The following is a 15,079-nucleotide window of genomic DNA, read 5'->3' as shown; positions in this document are numbered from 1 at the left end:
AACCTTGTTTCAGAGGTATCTGAAAGCAATAGGAAGAGCAGGAAATCAAGAGCTCCCACTGTCTTCTATTACCAGCTCTCACTCCCACTTGCCCTGTGATGCTTAAACCTGCAGGCATGCATCTGGGGTTTCTAAGCATGTATTTAGCAGCCGTCTTGAAGGGGGCAGAGTAGAAGTGTCACAGGAGTCTGGTTTTAATAACTGTGCAAAGAGGAAACTTAAAAACAGGAAGCTAATGACTCTGAAGATGCTCAACTATAAGATAGTCCAACCATAGGATCAAAGAACCATAGAACCATAGAACCATAGAATCATAGAACAGTTTGAGTTGGGAGGGACCTCAAAGATCACCCAGTTCCAACCCCCTTGCAATAGGCAGGGATACATCCCACTAGATCAGGCTGCTTAAGGCCCCATTCAACCTGGCCTTGAACACCTCCAGGGATGGGGCAGCCACAGCTTCCCTGGGCAACATGTGCCAGTGCCTCACCACCCTCATAGTGAAGAAATTCCTCCTGATGTCTAGTCTAAATCTGCCCCTCTCCAGTTTTACCCATTGTCCCTAGTCCTATCACTACATGCCTTTGCAAAAAGTCCCTCCCCAGCCGTCTTTAAAGTTAAAAAATCTGTGCTCCTGTTGCTTTAGTAGCAGGTTTCAAATTAGACATCTGCTCAGGTATTGCCCCAAGTGAGTGTGTGAGCCACTTCAGAAAAATGCTTGTGGAAAGCCAAGACCTTCTTTCACTCTGCACACTGGCTGCATGGAAGTTACACCAGGCTCTTGTCCTGGGAGGGGACCTTGACTCTGCTACAGACAGCTGAAACTCCGCTGAAGCCAGTGCCACTGCCCTGCTTCATATTAAGAGCTCAGCTTGGTCTAATGAAACCATCTGTGTGGAAAGCATTTCCTGTGCACAGTTGCTCTTGCTGACTGGAGGACAGGACAGCCCAGCAGCAGCTCACCAGGGTCTGTGAGGGGACCACTGACACACTGGGAGTTACCTGTATTCCTCCTGCAAGGATTTCCATGGGAACAAGCTGGCAGGTGACCCCTAGTCTCTCTGGTGTATGAGCTAACACATAGCTGTCTTCTATCTCCCTGGCCTTTGGGAGAGAACTGTTACCTGCAAGTCATGATCAGAGTTCCCAGGGAAAAGCAAAGGAAACGTTCTTTTTGCTCCAGCATCTCAGTCTCTCTGGGTTCTGCAAACACAAACTCTCTCCTCACAAACGTTTTTATGGGGAATGTGGTCACATACTACCCCAGATCCTGGTGCTGCAGAGTAACAGGATGCAAAACAGGCTACTCAAAAAGGGGCTCAGCAACCTGCAAGCCACAGAGGTTCCAGTTCCAATTCCTCCTGTGTCAAACCACAATAACTGGAAAAAAAATCCCCCATTTATTTCCTTGAAGTATTTCTGACAGCACATCAAACCAGTTTTACATAACTTAAGGAAATGCCGATGCCATTCACTAACAGCAGGACCATCCAGAGCTTTTTGAGGCACCGGTAACATTGCATTCAATGAGTAAACAAACTGTTATTTTCACTGGAGTGCAACTCTAAAAACACAGGCAGATGTGTGGAGGTGTAAAAAGCAGAATGAGGGCAATGAGTCACTGCTCACCCCAAAGACTTGCAATGGGCTGGCCAAGGACTCCCAAGCGTGACAGCTCTGAGCACAGACAAGCTTCAGCAGTGGATGAGGCATATTTCATTCATTCCTAGCACCACTATTTTTGCTACCTGTGACTCTAGCAGAAGTTTCAAGCCTCTCTGAGAAAGCTAAGAACTATATTTTCAAGGAGGAGGGTTGTTGTAGCAGCTGATGTCTTTCAGCTGCAGTCACTTTGAAAGGAAAATAGCTATCAAACCAAAGATGAGCTGAGCTCCCTGTACTTCAAGGATCAAGCGTGGGCTGGCCTCTGCAAGCAGAGGTGAGTTGCCAGGAGCACTGACATCACTTCCTAGGTAGGAACCAGGCAGGACCCAGAGTGAGCAGCTTTTCCTGGTGTAACTCAGGTTACAGTACCAAATCTTGATGATTTCTCCTCATCAGTAGCATATATCCTCCATGTTGCTTAAAGTAATTGATAGCTTCTGCTGAAAAAAAAGGCCACCAAATGCCACAAGTCAAAAGTGAGCTACTGCATAATGCTGGAGAAAGGATTTGACCCTGGCCAGCACTCCCTGTCAGTAGCATCATTGGCACACAAGAGCTTTTAAATGAACAGGAATATAGATCATATTATTAGAAACACAGCAGTTTTACTGCAAGATCACGTACTCCTCTGCTCCACGGACAGGCTTTTGGCTGTTTTAAAATGTCTATTGCTCATTCCGAATGTCGCAGGTGTTAAGGACCAAAACATCTCTTCCTCCCACAGCCTGCTTCCCCCACCTGTAAAATCCCAAGTTCACAGGCACCTTTGAGTGCTACAGTGTTACTGTGACACCCTAACAAGCTGTTTAATTTGAACTTCTACAAACAACTTTGCTCAAATTTCATCACCAGGCACCGCCTATGCCTGAACATGTCTGTACCAGGTTCCTAATGTCATGTCCTCAAACACTGCTCTGGAAGGAGTTGATGCGGTGGCAAATACTGCTTAGCTGTACTCTAGGTCTGTCCTTTGGAATGGTCATGGCTATTAATGCTGGATGATGCCTGCTTTGACCTGGCATGAAAACTTGCACACAAGAACTGCCTAAAGCCTGCAGTGCGACTAAAACTGATTTTAACTGGCACACATTTGTTTGCCTTTAGTGGTGTGATGTACAGACTTTTAAACCTGGGTAAAAAGCAAGGTCCAGATAGGTCTAGAAACCAGCGGTCAAATCCTGAAATTAGCATTTAAGCAGAAGGACTGTCTGAAAAATCAGAGTGGTGCCCAGTGAATGGAAGAAATAACATTGAGAGACTGAGCATCTGCATCAAGTCAAGTGCTCCGTCTGGCTTTGGGCAGGGCTTGTGCATTGGCTGTGCACCAGCCAATACACACACAATGTCCTCCAGCTAAAGCTAGAAATGAATTCACTCCTAGACTTTTCTCAGGCTTTTAAAAATTCTCTGATTGATCCTGACAGCTCAAAGATAAAACTGAGAAGCTCAGGACAGGAAAACCACCAAAGAAGCAGAATCTCAGAGAGATTTTATTCAGTTTGCCTGGCTGATCGATCAAGGACACTCACTGTTCAAATAGACGGGAGCAGTGTGAGCCTTTTCATGATCCACTAGAGAAAAAAATATTTTCCAGCACCAAAATAGCCAAACCAAAAGAAAATGTGTATTACTACCCAAACAGCATTGTCTCCCATCCATTAGATAAGGTGCACTCATAATGAATCCTGTGCTGCAAAAACTGACAGGAGACACTGTCTGAGGCAGAAATCCCAGCCCTGTGTCTCCAGAGGGACTCTTAACTGGCATTAGTGGGGTTACATTAGAGCTGACCTGCTCCTCTCACTTTTGCCACAGTCAGATGTTTCGTTATGGCACGTGCCAAGACCATCAGCCCACCTGTCTTTCACATTCCGGCCCTCTCATGCAGATACTTGAGCTCTTGACAGGGCTGGGTTTTGTGCCATCTGAGCCAAGTCCAGCTTCATCCCAGCACTAGAGGCTTGCCATGAAGGAGAGGAGATTGCTTTTGCTCCTCCCCTGGCTCACTTCTGAGGGTCATGGCAGATTGCCACTGGCCTCACAAAGCTCCAGTATTTCCCAATACCAGTACAAAACAACACAGTCCTGCACTCAACTCAGCTCTCTACATGATGTGGGGGGCTGTGCTGGGGTGGGCTGCCAGCCCCATGCGGCAACACCAGAGCCATGGAGTAACCATGAGTGCCCCTGGCATAGCAGGACATCCCATGGAGCACAGTTTGGGCATGTAGGAAAGAGAGTGGGGCTGTGCTCCTGGCTGGATTTGTTTCAAGAGTGTCTTTGCAGAGAGGAGAGGCAAAATTTCCCTCTGAGTGAGCAGTGAGCAGGACAGCCCTGGCCAGGGAGGGCATGCTTGAAGGAAATAAGGGCTGGAACAGTTTGGAGTCAATCACTGCTGTTGCTGCTGAAGTTCCACACACCTGCTGCAAGGTAACTTAGTGGAAATCAAAATCATTGCAGAGGACAGATTGAATCTCAAGTGAGCGACACAAAAATGACAGGCTAATTTTATGTTTCATTTTTAGCAGCACTATTTGAAGTGTAGGATAATGGTTAACTAATCTAACCAGGTTCTCACTTCAGGTAAGAAAGGCAGAACAAAGAGAACTACTTCTTTTTTTTTTTTTTTAATTTTTGTAGTTCATCATTATAATGAAGCAGCAACGTTGATATTTTTAGATTTCCATATATAAACTTTTAATTGTCAATGAATGTGATTATAAGAATAGCTTTGGTTAAAAACAATACATAGCCAATCACCAGTCATTTAGCTATGTTTGTGTAGTAGCAAATAATTTTGCTTTTAAACTCTGTGTAATTTCAGTCACTCTCAGACTGGCTGACACTAGTGTGCAGTCCTTTGGGATGCCCAAAAACATACGGAAACCGAGCCAAAAGCAGAGCAGTTCTCCCTGGCCAGGTGGCCCCAAGGACAACACCCAGGGATGGATTTCCAAATCACACAGGCTATGCCAGGGAGTGGGCCCAGCCTGAGGGACAGAGGTGCGCTCCTACATCCTTTGGTATCATGCCCAGAAGGCTCAGGTGCCAGTATCAGAGGTAAACAAACTCGTCATAAAATGCACAAACAAAACAGCTAGTAGGGCTCATACCCACGTTAGGCTGAGTGAAGAGAGAGTGTAAGGTTAGGTTAAAGAACAGCGATGTATCTCTTGCACTGTGGTTTATGCTGGAAGCAAGAATCTCCCAGGCGAACCAGGGATCCTTTGTCTTTAGTCTGAATTACAGCCAAGAAGTAGTGCTTGGCAGGGGTTTGCAGCATGAAAATCCCCTCTTTCCTCTCCAACAGCCTCTTGGCAGGATAGGGTGGAGGTGGATGCAGAACGCAAGCCTCCACAGTCTTTTCAGCCCCTCCTTTCCTGGGAAAGCCTGAGAACCTCACATGGTTCAAAGGTATTTCCCCTTCTATTGTCCCTTCATTAGAGCTTATCAGGATCTCTCAGCAGAAATACATGCACTCATGATGCAGGCTTGACTACTATAATTCCTCTTCTCAGGGCTTGCAGCTTAGCTCCTGTGACACCCACTTCTCTGGCAGCAGCAACCAGCATGTCTCATCCATCTCAGAGCACCCTCCAGCCTGCACCCCAGCTACATGCCCAACAGTGCTCCTCTGACTTGCAGCTGCTGCTGGTGTCTTTCCAAGCTTACAGCCAGCGCTCGCTCTGTTCACAGCAGCCACATTCCCACCATGGGGGCTAAGATGAGCAGGAGAAGGCACTGTGCTGTCCCGAGCCCAGGCAGAAGCTGTCCCCCTCCCTTTCTCCAGTTACCTAAGATAAGTTAACAGCTCTCCTAATATCATTTTAAAACTCTGAAAATCAATAATATTTATATGGTTCACCAGTTCTGCTTTCTTTCCCACTCTTCCATGGGTCTGGTCTCCCTCCTCACAGAGAATGACATTTTTAGGATGTGGTTCAATAACATTATTCTTTTACAGTGGCAAGATCCTTGCTAGTAGGCCATTGGGTAATGATTATTATCCAGCCAAAGGGCTGTATGTTTGCATTTCTTTTCCTTCCTGATCACCTACCCTGTGTGCTAATCCAAACCAGAACTTTATTAGCAACATGAGCTGACCAATATTGTGCAGGCAAAACTGGACAAGATTATAATGTTTTCAGTTACATGAGGTGGAGAAAGCCAGACTCTCACCTGAACAGTGACGGGTATAAGCCCTCTACACTCAAATTCTGTCAGAGTTCAAGAGATTCCAGAGTCTGATGCACATCTCTGAGAGTGAGGTGTATGGTACAGTCAGGAGATAGGTGCTTTAGGGTATCACATCCCCTGGCCAGCCCTCCCTAGCTGCTGTCTTTCCTTATCCATCTTTTCTGTTTGGTCTTAGACGCATCCTCCGTGGCAAATGCTCTGTTGTGCACCATTTCAGCTCCACAACAACATCGTCATTTCTAGGTGCCTCTGGAGCATAAGGAGTAATAGTACATAAGTGGAAGAGAAGAAACCTCCAGGGTGCATCTATGGTTCAGACAACCTCCAAGCAGTTCCTTCCCTGTTTTTCTGAGCTTTGCCTCTAAAGTTTTCCCTCAAGTCTGCAGAGCACCTTCTGCTGTTGCTGTGAGGTCCTTATGTATCTGTAGCTCTGGTACAAAATCAGTAGCAAATCCACACAGGCAGAGAGAAACACTGATCTTGCAACAGTGACCATTTTTAAACTACTTTTTAAACTATTTAAACTATTTTTTATAAAGTGGAGCCTGCATTTGATCTCCAAAGATCAAGGTCTTTTTGGGTAAAGGATACTGCCAGGGAACATGTCTTTACTGAGCTCCCTTACGGCGAAAGACTAAAAATCCTCTCTCATCACTGCTATACCGTGCAGGGCATGAGAAATAGCAAGGAAACCCAGCATTCCTCAATCCTCTGATCTCCTGTAATCTGGCCCGCTGGCCTTCTGCAGCAATTTTCTCCACAGCCCACCATGCAGAGCATGCCCTCATTGCCCTGGGCCTGCTTAACCCGGCTCTACCTTAATTTGCACCAGCAGCAGCATTACATAAATTACTTACTCACTAATGATGTCTCTCTTAAGTAAGCAAATGGGATGACATCACCCACCAGCAAAATACCAGCTGCTCAGGGAAGGAGAGCAGGAGGGGGTGAGCGTGGGGGTGTGCACACAGAGACTGTTTGAGCCGTGGCTGCACAGCAAAGCCCAATCCTTCCAGGAACAGAGACAGGATCAGGGATAATTCAGGCTGAGAAGAACCTCAGGAGGTCTCAGCCTGACCTGCTCACAGCAGGGTCAGTGATGAGGCCAGGCCAGGTTGCTCAAGTGCTTTATACATCTAAAGCTTGAAAAATTCTAAGGATGCAGTCTGTATAGCCTCTCTGGGCAACCTACTCCAGTGTTCAACTGTCCTCACAGGGAAAAAAAAAAAATCCCTTGTATCCAGTCTGACTTTTTTTCTGACCTAAAGCATCTATGCCAATTATAAAGCTGTACGCTATATAAAAAAAAAATCATAGAGATACATTCAAATCAATCCACATCTCTGCCCACACCTTTGTTAATAGTAGCCCAAGCCTTCTCCAGCCTTTAATAATCTTGTTATACAATATTTGTTGTACACAGTATCATTTAATTTATCTGCGGGAGCGCAGAAATTTGTTCATCTCTTAAATACCTCAAGCAAGCAGGACCATATGCATTTACACAGCTAAAATGACTGTGTAGCTTATGTTTTGCCCAGATGCTGCATCACTCCCTTCATGCCACAGCAACCTACCATTCACAAATTGCTCACTGCCTCCTCCAGGCTGGAGGAGCCCTGCCAGCTGCTTGTTTCCAGAAGGTTTCTTCCTGCCCAGCTCAGCCCTCCCCTTGGGATCAGGCAGTCCCGTGCCTAGGGCAGTGCTGCTTGAGCCCAAGCTGGCTGGTAGCAGAGACATCACCCTTGCCAGAAGCCACATGAAGGCTCCTGAGTGCTGGGGGTCTGGAACTGGCCTCAAGCATCCAATAGCTGCCGTCTGGGAACCAGATCCTCAACCCCCTCAAAATCGTTTCTGCTCCACAGGACTCAACCTGTGAGTGCCTAATTCTGCAGCTCCTGAAAGGGTGGCAAGTGAGATCTGATGTGAGCTGCTGCGATAATCAGGAAAGGGCATTCACCTGCCACAGTCAGAAATCACCTAGTAAACTGACAGCTGATGAAGAGGAGGGAGTGAAACAAGGCACCAGCAAGCACGAAAACAAGTGATGCTTGTTAATACCCACCTATGGAAGGGAACATTGTGTGAGATGGTTTGGTGGCACGATGCATAACCAGGATAGTGCCAGCTTGCACCTCTGGGCCCAGAAACTAGTTCAGATGAGAACAGTCCTGCCAAGTCTTAGCAGCCATCATTTGTTCTGTAGTTTTAGGCATAGGCCAGTTCTGTGTTAGACATGTGGCAGAAGCAAATACTTCCACCTGCCATGAGACAGTTATTTCAAACTCCGAAGTCAAGGGGTGAATCAAAATCTACTCATTCTCCACCCCGCACATAAAATGTGCTTTCAAAATTTCCAGCTTTAACATAAAATAATCAAATAGAGGGTATTTTAATTTCTCTTCTGATTTTCAGCCTCTTGGGTGTGCTCCAGGTATGTTGTGAAGCTTCTGTTTAGAAAGATGAGTACTGGAACTGATTATTTTTTTTTTAATAATCCAAAAGAAAGACTGTCACATAATTCTATAATTCTATGGTGGCATTTGTGGAGAACAATAAACTAGAACACCTTGCACAGAAGCAATGAGGGCAGCCCATATTGCTGCAGCTTGTATTACTCACACTGAGGCATACCTATATCTGGGGTGGGACCCTTTTAGACTGAGGAACATCTCTAAAAAGTGAAAGATCAGTGAATGAAAACCCTTAAGAAACTGAAGGAAGGAAGGAGGTTTATGGCTCATGTCTTTTACTCCTCGCCTTGCCTGAGGAATGTTGGCCACACCAGCAACCAAAGCAAACATCAAACGCAGGTTGATTACCCACCATCCCCAGCCCAGCAAAGAGGTGATCTACTGCTTGTAAAGTGCTTTGAACACATAGGCCAAAATTCTTGTGTACAGAAATACAAATATTATAAGGGTGCTGGAGATTAAGTATGCCCAGGAAATACTGGGCTTTTCTTCCCAAAGCTACCCTGAATGACCGAGTTGTATCAGAGAGCAGGAGTCTGCTGAGACACTGTTGTTGGGTGTATGCCCTGCTCTACAAAATCCTTGCCTGTTACCTCATATTAGATCTGGTAACATGCTCTAACCAGAGAACAAAATGGATTTCTGTAGGAAATTTCAGGAATCTTAAAGAAACACATGAAAGCTCAGGCTCTTTAATTATCAAAGAAAAATCTGAAGCCATAGGAAGCAGAGAAAGCTATTAAAATCTGCTCAGGAGAATTAAGATTGCTTAAAAATGTGGCATGGCTAAATGCTGCCCTTTGTGCACCATGAGAGCAAGGTGCACAATCTGCTTGTTAGGAGAAGGACTCATCTGCAGCAACCCTGCTGAACAAGATTCTGGCAAGAAGGGGATAGTCTGCTCTCCTTGATGAACGGGTTAATACCATGATCATGGAGATTGCCAGGGGACTGAGAGATCTCCCTTCTCCCTGTAGTGAGATTCCCAAACAGAGCTTGCCACATTTACAGCCTGCAGAATACTGTTCTTGAAAGTAAAATGGAGTGGAAAGCGTGTTCAGCCTGGGGGCTGCAGAATTCACCCTCTCCTTGCCCAAAGAAGAGGATCGAACGTATGCCAAAATAGCACATGTCCTTTCTGGTAGTGCAAAAAGACCATCTATAACCAGAAAGTTGTGATGTCCAGTGTAAATAATCACAAGCAGGAAACTCAAGGAATGCCAGATGTGTCTTCACCAAGACAAACATGAGGCTGGGGCTTTCCAGTGCCTGCTGCGTTGGAGAGTTACAGGAGGCAGGTGAGGTGGCTGAGCTGTAGGTGTGCCTTTGTAGCAGCTGAATGCCAGCCAGCTGGAAGCTGCTGCTCTAAAGATCGCGCTCGAACAGAAGTGGAAATCAATAACAATAGTAATAAATCAAAGAGCAATAATTTGCACTTAGCCCAACTTTGCCCCAAGCTCAGATTAGTTACTTCTGCCTGCTTTCTTTGGGCTGACCTTTGGCCAGCAGACCTGCTTGGGCCTTACACCGAGCAGTATTGGTTTGAGATTCTCCTATTAGCCTCCAGTAGGGACAGGGGATTGTTCCCAGCTTCGCTTCTCACTTCAGCTAGCTCCAACACAGCAGGGTGGAATGACAATCATAGAATGATAGAATCATGGAATGGTTTGGGAATTTTAAAGATTGTAGAATCATAGGATAGTTTGGGTTGGAAGGGACCTTAAAGATCATCCAGTTCCAACCCCCCTGTGATGGGCACAAACATCTTCTGTCAGATTAGGCTGCTCAAGGCCCCATCCAAACTGGCGTTGAATCCCTCCAGGCATGGGGCAGCTGCAACTTCCCTGGGCAACCTGTTCTAGTGCCTCAACACCCTCATAGTGAAGAAATTCCTCCTCATGACCAGTCTAAATCTGTCCCTCTCCAGTTTATAGCCATTGCCGACCATCCAACCAGTTTCTTATCCACCGGACAGTCCACCCATCAAATCCGTATCTCTCCAGTTTAGAGAGAAGGATGTTGGGGAGGACCATGTCAAAGGCTTTACAGAAGTCCACCTAGATCCCATCCGTTGGTTTTCCCGTGTCCACTGCTGCGATTACCCCACCATAGAAAGACACTAGGTTGGTCACTCATGACTTGCCCCTGGTGAAGCTGTCCTGATCACCCAGTTCCAACCCCGTGCCATGGGCAGGGACACCTCCCACTAGATCAGGCTGCCCAAGGCCTCACCCAACCTGTCCTTGAGCACCTCCAGGGACGGGGCATCCACAGCTTCCCTGGGCAACACGACCCTTCACAGCAAAAAATTTCTTCCTAACATCTAACCTAAATCTCCCCTCTTTCGGCTTAAAACGTTGCTCTTCCTCCTATTCCTGACAAAGAGCCCCTTCGCGGTCGCTCTCCCGGCGCCCCCTCCCCGGCGGGCTGTGCGGGGGGTGCGGGGCGGCGGCGCGAAGGGGCTGTGCACAACCCCCCCGCCCCCAATCCCCAGGGCCGCTCCGCACGGGCGGCAGTGACACCGCGCGGCGGGCACCGGCACCGCCGCACCGCGGGGAGCAGCGCCGCGGGGACGGGGACGGGGACTGGCAGAGGACACCTTCGTCTTCCACCAGCCCTGAGACAAGGAACCTTCTCCCTCCCCTTCTGAATACAGAACCAGAGAATAGTTTGGGTTGGATGGGACCTTAAAGACCATCTAGTTCCAAGCCCCGTGACATGGGCAGGGAAATCACTAGGTTGGAATCGCTAGATTGGGAAAGACCTTTGAGATCATCAAGTCCAACTGCACCTGTCTGCTACTAAACCATACACCCAAGCAGCTCGTCTACCTTTCTTTTAAACACCTCCAGGGATGGTGACCCAATCACCTCCCTGTGCAGCCTCTGCCAGTTCTTGATAACCATTTCAGTGAAGAAATTTTTCTTAATGTCCAATCTGATTTTCCCCTGGCCCAACCTGAGGCCATTCCCACTCATCCTATCACTTGGCAGAAGAGACCAACACCCACCTCTCCACAACCTGCTTTCACATAGTTCTAGATAGTGATTTGGTCTCCCCTCAGCCTCCTCTTCTCAAGGCTAAACCACCCCAGTTCCCTCAGCCGCTCCTCGTAAGACTTGTTCTCCAGTCCCTTCACCAGCTTCATTGCTCTTCTCTGGACACACCCCAGCACCTCAATGCCTTTCTGAGAGGTCCAAAACTGAACACAGTATTCTAGGGACAGCCTCACCAGTGCAGAGTACAGGTGCAGAAACTGCTCCCTGCTGCTGCCGGACAGAACGTTTCTGATCCAGGCCAAGATGCTATTGGCCTTCTTGGCCACCCAGGCACCTGTATGCACACACACACATATGTAGGTGCAGCCTACCTCCTGCCTCCTTGATTCAAGGCCTGTAATGCTCTGCTCCTTTTCTCCTCCCACCTGCCCATTCCCACCAGTGGCAAAGGTGCTGGCAAACCCTCCTGGCTCAGCAGCAGCCTCCAGGAAGCAACCTTATCTGTAATAAAACTCACCCAGCTTCTTCCTAACCTCAATCCCTTACACCATCCTCACCCTCCTGGGATGTTTTAAATGAGATTCTAATTTCTTCAGGCCAGGGATGATCTTTTATCACACCTTGTACAACACTTAGCACACCGGGGCCCAGGCAGCATGGGACCTGCCGGCGTAATTACAGTCCCGATGATAAATACCAGTCATCCTGTCTGTCTCCCTGTCCAGGCTGCCACACGGCACTGTAATCAAAGTTGCTGATTGTTTTTAAAAGGCATGTGTGTATTTTGGGTCTGATGCAAGGCTGTCCTACATTCTACTCTGGGTCACGTCAGGCTCTTTGGATTCAATAGTGGTGAGCAGTGGTTCTCCTTCAGCCTCATGTGCTACAGGGCTCTGGCTTCTCACCGTCCCCAAAAGACCCAAGAGCCCTGCGCAGTACAGCAGGTCAACAGAGTGTGTGGGTATGATGCTCACCTTGAGGACACACCTGCCTGTTTGTCTGCTGTGAAGGAGGGGTGAGCTGACACAGTCTGCCTATTTAACTTTGTGAACTGTGGCATTTCCTGAAGGCTGACAGCCTGGCGGTGCCCAGCACTGCTGACATGCTGGGCATCTCTCTTCTAATTTTCCTGTTAATAAGCATGTGGTAAGTGCTGGTGCCGGACAGCATTGTATTTCCAGTGCCACAGACTCCCACAAGGAGACATGGGAGGATAAGGCTCCTCTCTGCCTTTCAGATTAGCATATGTCAAGTCAAGCTGGTCACTCCAGCTGTGCAGAATAGATAAATCAGAATAGGACAGAGATATCAGCACACCCCAAACTGCTGATTTTCAGCTGTGGCTTCCTCTGTTGGCCAGCCAGCCCCACAGGAGCAAGGTCTGCCAGCATCTCTGATGAGCACACCGGTGCTTGCAGATGCTGCTGGTACATGATGCTGCTGTGAAACAGCACTGTGGACACAAACTTCTGCAGAAATCAGATCCCAGGTTTTCCCTAAAATGACCTGGGCAGATCTTTAGCTGTGGAAAGAGGACCATAAGTGTCACTGCCTGCTCCTGTGCTGTTGGTAGTTTATTCAGGGAAGGCCTGGGGATGCACTGACTCCCAGGAGGACAGTCCTCCTTCCAAATGCTACTGCAACTATACCAGCAATCCCCTGTCAGAGTGCTGAGGATGACAGGGCTGCATATCCCTGCACCCAAGACCCCTTGGTATGCATCACTCCAACCCTGGAGGTGAGCCAGCATCCCACGCCCAAAATGAAAACTCAGGAGTATGTCCCTTCTTTCTGCTCACTCTATCCTTTGAACACGAATCATTTCTTCTTCTTAAATCTCTATGCGGTCCTCAGATACCCATTGTCAAGCCCCCTCAAAAACACGGCTTGGAAAAAAGCAAAACACATCCACGCTTGGCACTGGGCAGATGCCCATCTGGATGCTGGAGAGAGCTACAGAAGAATCTGTTCTCTGAACATCACCGAGATCAGAGAGAGCTGAGCCTCTCATCTGCTGAGCAAACAGCAGTTGCATAAATTGAAACTGCCTTGGGCTCACTGGAGTAAACTCACACACCCAGTGTGTCCTGGAGTTCAGGAGTTTCAGAGAAGAAGAGAACGGAAATCTCCTCACTTGCTAAGGCCAGTTCACAGCTCTACCTTTTTCAAGTCTCCTCTGGCAGGTTGTCACCACTCTTTGCCTGTCACACTGTCCTCCCCTGCCATGTACTCTGGGCAGGTTTCCAGGCTCCAGCTGGAGAATACTGACTTGATTAGATTTGATTCACAAAGGCATTTCAAAATACTTGTTCACCTAAACAAAATAAAAGTCCTGGATCTAAGGATCATAATTAAGGGCAGGATAGATCCTTATGAAGCAAACTGCTGGTAAGTCACCAAATTTTAAATAATATTCTTCCTGCCAAAATCCCCTGCTGAGGAAAAAGTTCATGTAAGTTCAGTTGCTCAACACATGACTTCCTGAAAATAACAGGTGACATGGTTTTGGCTTTTGGGCCCCTCTAACATACAGGCTCCTGTTCCAACTTTGTCAATTTAACCACTCATCAGGTGTGCAGGAGGCTTTAGCCTTCTCTTCAGGCTTCAGACACACAGATGCCACCAAGGATGAGTGGGATACTGCAGCTCCTACTCCTTTGCTTCTAGTTCTTTTTGCTTGGACTCTGAACTAATGTGTGCAACATGCACACTAAGAACAAGAGCAAAAATCCGCCGTGTATGCAGCAGTTTTTTGTTCCCAATAACTTCTGCTCAGGCTGACCTGGGAGGGAAGAACCCCTGGCTGTGGTGTCCATGGTTTCTTTCATAGTGAAAATTCAATTTTTCTCTCCTAGCTGTTTTCTCAGCAGCTACAGACAGGGGCGAATGAGCTGGCTCATTTCCACGAGCTAGCAGTGTTTTATGATTACAACTGCATTGATAGCATGGTTTGTACCCTAGCCTCTCCATCCAAAATCATGTTCAGTTCCACATTTCACAGCATGCTGCTCGCCTTAACAATCCACAAGGCTTTAGCTGGAACTGCTTAAAAAAATCAACAAACAAAGAACACCGTGCAAGGATAAAACTAATGGTGACATACTGACACCCTTTCTGGGTGCTCAGGCTGAACACTTTGGAATGAGGATTGGGGAGCATCATTTGCAAGCTGCTATCTCTTCTGGTGGAGAGGTCAGCCTCACCAACTGGCTCAGCCACATGACCCTCCTGAATCACTTACAGAGGCTGAGGCCAGGCTGGCCTTGGCTCCAGCCCTTCTGGCAGCTTCATACTGAAAGGAAACCACTGTGGGGATACGTTCAGTTTCCTCTCCATGTGCCTGCTCATACCATTCCAGAAAAATAATCTCTACCAAATGTACTTTCTTCAGAAGCAGCACAAAGCCTGCTCTGTGAATCCCAACAACAATGTGCTCATTTAAAACTTCCTGTGATGCTGCAATGAAATTGCTCTTGAGGAATGGGTGTAAAAAAGGGGGTTCAGTCTACAGCACAACAATTAATTGATGGAGAAAGGAATTCATAGTCAGACACACCACTATGATGGATGTGCTTCAGTCTTACTGCAAAATGCTCAAAGGCAAAGCAAGAGCTGTTCCCGAGAAGAGGAAAACATGCAGGCATGTGTTTTACCAGCCTCTGGACACTTCTTATATGATGGAAAGGGCACCAGAGGGCTACATGATGGGTTCCCAGGAGAAAGCCATGTCTGAGGTGGACCTGT

The sequence above is a fragment of the Cuculus canorus genome, chromosome 3 (assembly GCF_017976375.1).
Source record: "Cuculus canorus isolate bCucCan1 chromosome 3, bCucCan1.pri, whole genome shotgun sequence".
NCBI classification, from domain to species: domain Eukaryota; kingdom Metazoa; phylum Chordata; class Aves; order Cuculiformes; family Cuculidae; genus Cuculus; species Cuculus canorus.
This window is presented reverse-complemented; position numbering follows the sequence as displayed.